This window comes from Gorilla gorilla, chromosome 6 (genome assembly GCF_029281585.2).
Source record: "Gorilla gorilla gorilla isolate KB3781 chromosome 6, NHGRI_mGorGor1-v2.1_pri, whole genome shotgun sequence".
Lineage (NCBI taxonomy): Eukaryota > Metazoa > Chordata > Mammalia > Primates > Hominidae > Gorilla > Gorilla gorilla.
Genome location: NC_073230.2, coordinates 168,131,325 through 168,139,468, shown reverse-complemented (window position 1 = coordinate 168,139,468; position 8,144 = coordinate 168,131,325).

Sequence of the window (8,144 nt, the reverse complement as noted above, 5' to 3'; positions counted from 1 at the left end):
TGTCCTATCTAAGCAGTCTTTGCCTAACCCAAGTTAAATTTGTTTTTGCTGTTTCCTTCTAGTGGTTTTGTAGTTTTGTAGTTCTAGAGGTTTTGTAGTTTTAGGTTTTACATTTAGAATTATGAATAATTTTGAATTAATGTCCACATATTGCTCAAGGTATAAATAGAAGTTTATTTTTCCTTTTTAAAAAACATATGACTAGGCTGGGCGCGGTGGCTCACGCCTGTAATCCCAGCACTTTGGGAGGCTAAGGCGGGTGGATCACGAGGTCAGGAGTTCAAGACCAGCCTGGCCAACATGGTGAAACCCCGTCTCTACAAAAATACAAAAATTAGCCAGGCCTGGTGGCATGCGCTTGTAATCCCAGGTACTCAGTGGGCTGAGGGGGAAGAATCTCTTGAACCCAGGAGGCGGAGGTTGCAGTGAGCCGAGATTGTGCCATTGCACTCCAGCCTGGGCGACAGAGTGAGACTCCGTCTCAAAAAAATAAATAAATAAAAATAAAAATTTAAAAAAATGACTTTTCAGTTTTTTCCAGGACCATTTGTTGAAAAAAAAATCTTTGTTTCATTGAATTGCTTATGTACTTTTAAAAAATATTTTGCCCATTCAGATGTGAATCTATTTCTCAACTGTTTATTCTCATGCATTGATCTATGTGTCTGTAATTTTGCTGATATCACACTGTCATGATTACTAGAAGTCTTTCAACTTATTCTTTATTCTTATTTTCCAAAATGGTTTTGGCTATTCTAGTTCTTCTTACTTTCCATATAAATTTAGAATCAGATTATTAAGTTTTACCAAAAAAATCCTGCTGGAATTTTGTTTGTAATTCCATTGACTCTGTAGTTTAGTTTGGAGAAAGTTAACATTTTAACAATATCGAGTTGTCCAAAATTTGAAAATGGTATGTATCTCAATTTATTTAGGTCTTCTTTGATTTCTTTAATCAGTGTTTTGTAGGTTTCAGCACATAAATTTTGCAAGATTTTGTTATACTTATATCTAAGTTTTTATATTTTCTTATTGCTTCATGTTTAAAACTGAAACATGTAATTTCATTTCCAAGTTTTAATTGCTAGTATTATAGAAATACAATTGATTTTGTATATTAACCTTGTACTGTCTGACCTTGCTGAACACACTTACTAGTTTCAGGAGCATTTTTATTCATTCTTCGGAATTGCCTAAAGAGGCAATCATGATCCTACTACCTGAGCATAGAGACGGTTACTTTTTTAATCAGCTTTATTTTTCTAGAGTAATTTTAGGTTCACGGCAAAATTAAGCAGGAGTACAGGGAGTTCAGGTTCCATAAACTCCCTTCCCCCGCACAGGCATAGCCTCTTGCATTATCAGTGTCCACCACCAGAGTGGTGCCTTTGCTACAATCAATGAACCTGCACTAACACATCATTGTCACCCAAAGGCCTCAGTTTACATTAGGGTTCACTCTAGTTGTTTATTCTACGGGTCTGGTTAATGTACAATGACACACATCCTCTATTACCGTATCATACAGAGTCATTTCACTGCCCTAAAAATCTCCTGTGCCCTGCCTGTCCATCCCTCCTTCTCCTCACTCAGTGGCAGCCACTGACCTTGGTACTGTCTTTATAGCTGCCTTTTTCAGAATGTCATCTTGAATGTCATTAGAATCAACGATATGTGGCCTTTTCAGTTTGGCTTCTTTCACTTAGTACTATGCGTTTAAGGTTCCTCCATGTCCTTTCATGGCTTGATAGCTTGTTTCTTTTTAGCACTGAGTAGTATTCCACTGTCTGGATGCACCATCATTTATGTATCCATTCACTTACTGAAGGACATCTTGGTCTCCTCCAAGTTTTGGTAATTATTAATAAAGCTGCTATAAACATCTGTGTGCAGATTTTTGTGTGCTTTCAACTCATTTGGGTAAATTAAAAGGAGCGTGATTGCTGGATCATATGGTGAGAGTATGTTTAGTTTTGTAGGAAACCACCAAGCTGTCTTCCACAGTGGCTGTGCCACTTCGCATTCCCATCAGCAATGATGAGAGTTCCTGTTGCTCCATGTCCTTTCCAGCATTTGGTGTTGTCAATGTTCTGGATTTAGGTTATTCTAATAGGTGTGTAGCAATACTTCATGGTTGTTTTAATTTGCTATTCCCTAATGACGTATGGTGTTGAGCATCTTTTCATATATTTATTTGACATCTGTATATCCTCTTTGGTAAGGAATTTGTTCTGGTCTTTTACCCAGTGTTTAATCAGTATGTGAATTATAGAGATAGTTTTATTTCTTCAATTCCAATCTGTGTCAATTTTTGTCCTCCACTCCTCCCCCCCCCCCCCCCCACACACACAATTTTTCATATTGAACTGGCTAGGATTTCTAGTATGATGGTATAATGTTGATTTTGAGTTGGAGAGGTGAGAGTGCATATCCTTTACTTGTTCTTCAACTTAGGATGAAAGCATTTAGTCTTTCAGTGTTAACTATAGCATTGCAGGCATTTGTAGATGCCCCTTGTTTTGTTGAGAAAGTTTCCTTCTAGTCCTACTTTGCTGGGAGATTTTTCTTCTTATTTTAAATTATGAATGGATATTGAATTTTGCCAAATGCTTTATCTGTATCTATAGGAACTCATGTGGTTTTTCTTCTTTAGTCTATTTACATAGAGAATAACTTTGATTGGTTTTTGAGTATTGAATCAGTCTTGCATTCCCAGTATAAACCACCCTTGGGTATGATGCATTGTCCATCTTATATGTTGCTGGATTTGATTTGCTGATATTTTTGACAATTTTTATGTCTACATTAAAAAGGAATATTGAAATATGGTTTTTTTCACTCTGGAATATCTTTGACTACTTGTTATCAATGTAATGCTGGTCTCAAAATGAGTTGGAAAATATTTCAGTCTCTTCCACTTTTGTGGAAAAGTTTTGTAGAATTGTATTATGTCTTCTTTACATGTTTGGTGGAATTCAGTAGTGAAGCCATTTAAGCACAGAATTTTCTTTGTTGGAAAGTTTTTAACTTTGAATTCAATTTCATTAATAGATTTGGGATTTCAGATTACTTCTTTTAAAGTGTCTTTCAAATAATTTCCCCTTTCATCTACATTTTCTAATTTATGGAAATAAAGTTGTAGACTGCATTCCCTTTTTTTTCCCTGTAATGACTGTAGAGGTCTTTGGTAGTGTGGTTGAGGACCCCTCTTCCAATACTGATAATTTGTGTCATTGAGTCATTTTCCTCCTCTTTGTCTCCCTTCTCTCTCCCTTCTCTTTCTCTCTCTCTCTCCTTCTCTCTCTTTCTCTCTCTCCCCTTCTCTCTCTTTCTGTCTCTCTCTCTCCCTCTCTCCTCCTTTCTCTCCCCCTCTATCAGTGTGGCTAGAAGTTTTTTACTTTTATTAATCTTTTAATGGATCAGCATTTGCTTTTATTGATTTTTCTCTATTGTTTTCTGTTTATATTTATAATTTCTTTCCTTCTGCTCTTTTAATATAGTCTCCTTTTCTAGTTTGTTATATACAAATGTTGGTTTATTGATTTAAGACCTTTCTTCTGTTCTAAATAGGCATTTAATGACCTTTGTTTCCCTCTAAGCATTGTTTCAGCTGCATCCCATGATTTTGGATATGTTTTCCTTAACATTCAGCTCAAATTTTTCTTCTGCTTCTTATTTGACCCATGGGTCATTTTATGAATCATTTAACTTCCAAACATTTGAGAATTTTCCAGAAATATTTCTGTTTCAGGAAACATACGTTGTATGAGTTCAATTTTTAGAAAGTTGTAACAGTTTGTTTTTGTCTCTCTTGGGAATGTTGTATGTGCTCTTGAGAAGAATATGTACTCTGATATTCTTGGACAGAGTTCTGTAAATGTCAGTGGGGCCAGCTTTGTTGATTGTGTTGTTCAGGTCTTCTGCATCCTGATTTATTTTCTGTTTATTTGTTCTATTGATTACTGAGAAAAAACCTTTAGTCTCCATCTAGAATTTTTCATGTGACTGTTTTCTCCTTCAAGTCTATCAATCAGTTTTTGTTCATGTTTATGTATTTCGAAGGCCTCTTGTTAAGTACATACATTTAAATTGTTATATCTTCTTGTTGAATTAACACTCTGATTACTATAATTTCTCCCTTTGTATCTGTTTGAAATCTATTCATATTAGTACAGAAAGTGTAGTTTTCTTTTGGTTAGTGTGTGCATGACATATTTTTGCTATCCTTTTACTTGTAATATACATATCTATCTCTCTATATTTAAAGTGGGTTTCTTATAAACAGCACGTAGTTGAGCCTTGCTTTTTTGTCTAATCTAAACATCTTTGTCTTTTAATTGGTTTGTTTCGGCTGTTTCCTTTTAATGAAATTATTGATATGGTTGGGTTAAAATCTGTCATCTGACTCAATGTTTTCTATTTGTTTTGCCCTTTGTTTACTCCATTTTTCATTTCCATTTTGGTCTCAGTTTTACTGTTTTGTTTTGTGATTATCCCTATCAGTGCTCTACAAGTTTCTCAGAGCTGTTGTTTATTTCATTATTTTTGAAAAATTCTCATCCATTATCCCTTCAAACACTTCCTATGCCCTGTTCACTCTCTCTTCTTCTAGGATTCAAATCTCAAGTATTTCAGCCTGTTGGTGTTGTGCCGCAGTGTTCTGTTTCCATTCTTCATAGGCCGTGTCTTTCAGTGTGACTTGACTGACTTTTTTGGGGTGGTGGGGTGCAGAGGCTGTGTGGGGTCTGCTAATGAGCCATCTAATGACACTTCATCTGTGTTACTGTTTTAAATTTCTATCTTTTCTTTCTGATTCTTTACTGTATTTTCCATCTCTGTTTAAAATTCACGCTTTTCCTAGTGCTTTAAATATATACTAACACTATTTTTAGAAATTCTTACCCAATAGTAGAACACCTGGGTCGTATCTGGATCTAATTCTGTGCTTTGTTTCCTGTCATATTTTCTTGCTTTTCTCATCTCGTACTTTTTGTTGAAAACCTGGACCATATGTGTGGGACGCAGAAGCTAAGGCATGTGGTGTTTATGCCTTGGGACAGACGGGCCTCTTGTGAGGCCTCTGTGTGGGGCTTGGGTGCATTGGGGTCTTAGTTGAAACGGATTTGTTTTCGGTTTTGTTTCTGTTGTTGTTGCTATGCCGCCCTCAGGCCTGATGGACTTCAGTCTTGCTAGTGCTTCCTTGGGCTTAGTGTGGCAACTGGTTGCCGGAGGGCTTTCCCTCTGAGCCTGACCCTCAGGCCCGGATCTGTGCACTCCCTCCCCTCAGTGGTAGTCGGAGGTTGCTTTTAATCCAGCACTGGGTGGCCTGGTGGCTATAGCTGGGCTGTCCGCTCTGCTCTCCCTCCTCACTTAGCCTCAGGCTCAGGCAGGCCTGAGGCTCTTTCAGTAATCCTGCCCATGGCAAACGAACCCTTGGAGCTGCATGTGAGTCAGGTTCCCGCCTGTCTCCCAGCCTCAGGGGACCTGTAGGGGTCAGGACCCTGCTTGCTTTCCTGTCCTCCACGGTCTCTTTCCCCCCTTTTTTCCCCCAGCTGCAATGGCTCTTCCCTGCGCCCTGAGGTCCTTGGGGTTAGCTTCACTTTGCAGTGGTTCTGGAGTCTTACCCCACTCATGAAAATCTCAGCATTCAACCAAATATTCAAGTGTTCTCCACTCTAGGTACCTGAGGTGCTCTCTTCTCTCTCTGTGCAGCTCACTCCTTTCTGCACCACCAATTCTGGCCGCCTCAGCCTCCCACATCTGATTTGTGTCTCCAGAGTTCAGTGAGACACTGGGCTCTGTGAGAGCCGCCGTCTCTGCACTGAGTCTGGATGGCTGCCTCTGGGTAGGGGGGATCTCAGGTCGCTGCCCTTGCTAGCCTCTCGTAGGTCTTTCAGTTCAGCACACCACTCACTCCATACATTTTGTTCAGTTTTCTAGCTCTTGATGGCAGGAGGGCATTACCACAGCAGTTAATCTTTTAAGAGTGGAGACAGAAGAAACAGATGCATGTTCCCTTTATATATAAAAGTAAATAGTTGAAAAACTAAAATCTGCAAATCTAACCTTAGTCTGCCTTCCTGAAAACACATCCAGATTCCCCAGAGTCCAAGTCGCTAGAGGAGTGTAGGAGCCTCTGCACTGCCAGAAGCTCCTGTTCTAAGCTCTGGTGGCACAGCAGCGCCCCCACCCCTCATGCCAAGCGCGACTCATTCATGCCGTCCTAGTTCCTCGGACACTGGGCCACGTTCTCGCTCCTTAGCCTTGCCAATTCCCTCTCACTCCTTGAGTCTCCTCCAAGAAGTCTTCCCTGACTCCTCCTGGGCCTGCAGCTTCTGGGTTGATCAGGGGCCCCTCTCCAGTCATCTGATACTGTCCTCTGCGTGTCCTTTCACTGCTCTTGATATGTTGTGAAACCTGTCTGATTATGTAGCTGCTCTCCTCACTAGGCCTTGTTCTTTGAGTACAGATCTGTGGTTTGTTAATCTTTAGATCCAAAATGCCTAGTATGTATTAGTTAGGGCAATGCCACATAATGTAACAAATACCCCCAAATGCAGGAAGCTTAACACAATGAAACTTTATTTTTAACTCAATTCACAGATAGTTGAGTGTGTTCCTGGTCATCAGAAGAGTGGAGTCTTTTCCATGCCGTTCATCAGTCCAGGAACCCAGACTGACATGGATTCCTCTATCTTCAGCTCCCGGTTTCCAGCGTCACCCAGGAAACCACATGCAGCCTTTAGGATGGAATGTGGAGGCCTCTGCATGGAGGTTTTCATGGCGCAGGCCTGGGAGAAGCACAGACCACTCTGCAGTAGTCCATTCCCAAGAACCGGTGCACATGTTGGAGGCGAGGTGAAAGGCAGCTGAGAAATGTGCAGGGCTCAGTGTCCCAGGGGGCAGCCACCTCCGCAGGACAGGTGTGGGAGGGGGAGTGCGTCGTGGCCTCCAACTGGGTTCTCTTCTCCACCACATGGCACAGAGTGGGCACTCAGCACATTGCTTAATGAACGAAACCCATTTCATGTCAGCGTCGTGACTCTGGGAGAGTTTCTTAAATATTTTCACATGCTGAAGCAACTGCAATTCTGGGGTCATTTGTGGAATACTAAATTTATTGATGCCATTTTTCATTAAAATTATGTTATAATCATAAATATAAACAGTTTTTTAATTTTTAATTTTATTTTTTTCTAAAAAACTGATTAAAGTTTAATATATTAAAACCATGTAACACTTTTATATTGTATTGGCCATTTCTGAACAACACAAAGTAGAGGCAAATAGAAACACTTCATAATAATGTTGATTCCCCATTCCTTTCCTTAAGACCAAGCCCTCCCTCAAATATTCCCTCCCACCCATTACAGAACTCTATCCATAATAAAACACTTAAATACTTCATAAATAGTAAATTATGAAAAAATAGCAATAATTGTTTCTTTCCTTCTTGTAAAAAAGAACATGGCAACAGACAGGCAGCCAGAAACTGGCTGAGGGTGTCTAATATAGACAGTTATTTGGGGTATGGGCCAACCTACTATCAAGGTAGGGAAGGAGAAGGGATAGAACAGGAATTCAACAATCTGCCTGAGATACCAGGCCCCCTTCCTCCCCAACAAGAGTGGAAGGATCAGATGGGAAACCACAACTCTTGTAGATGGGAGGAGAGGGCACATGCGGCCCCCATTTCCAACCTCCCTGCATGAAGACAGGGGGTAGGACATATGGCACAGCAATGACTTCACTGAGGCAAGAATCTGCTCTCTCCTCATGAGTTTAAGAAAATATCTGTGGCCGGGCGCGGTGGCTCACGCCTGTAACCCCAGCACTTTGGGAGGCCGAGGTGGGCGGATCACGAGGTCAGGAGTTGAGACCAGCCTGGCTAACATAGTGAAACCCCATCTCTACTAAAAACACAAAAAATTAGCTGGCCATGGTGGCAGGCACCTGTAATCCCAGCTACTTGGGAGGCTGAGGCAGGAGAATCACTTGAACCCAGGAGGTGGAGGTTGCAGTGAGCCAAGATCACGCCACTGCACTCCAGCCCAGGCGACAGTGTGAGACTGTTTCAAAAAGAAAAGAAAAGAAAAGATTTGCTAGCCTCATAGATATGGACTGCCTGTTAAACAGACAGAGGT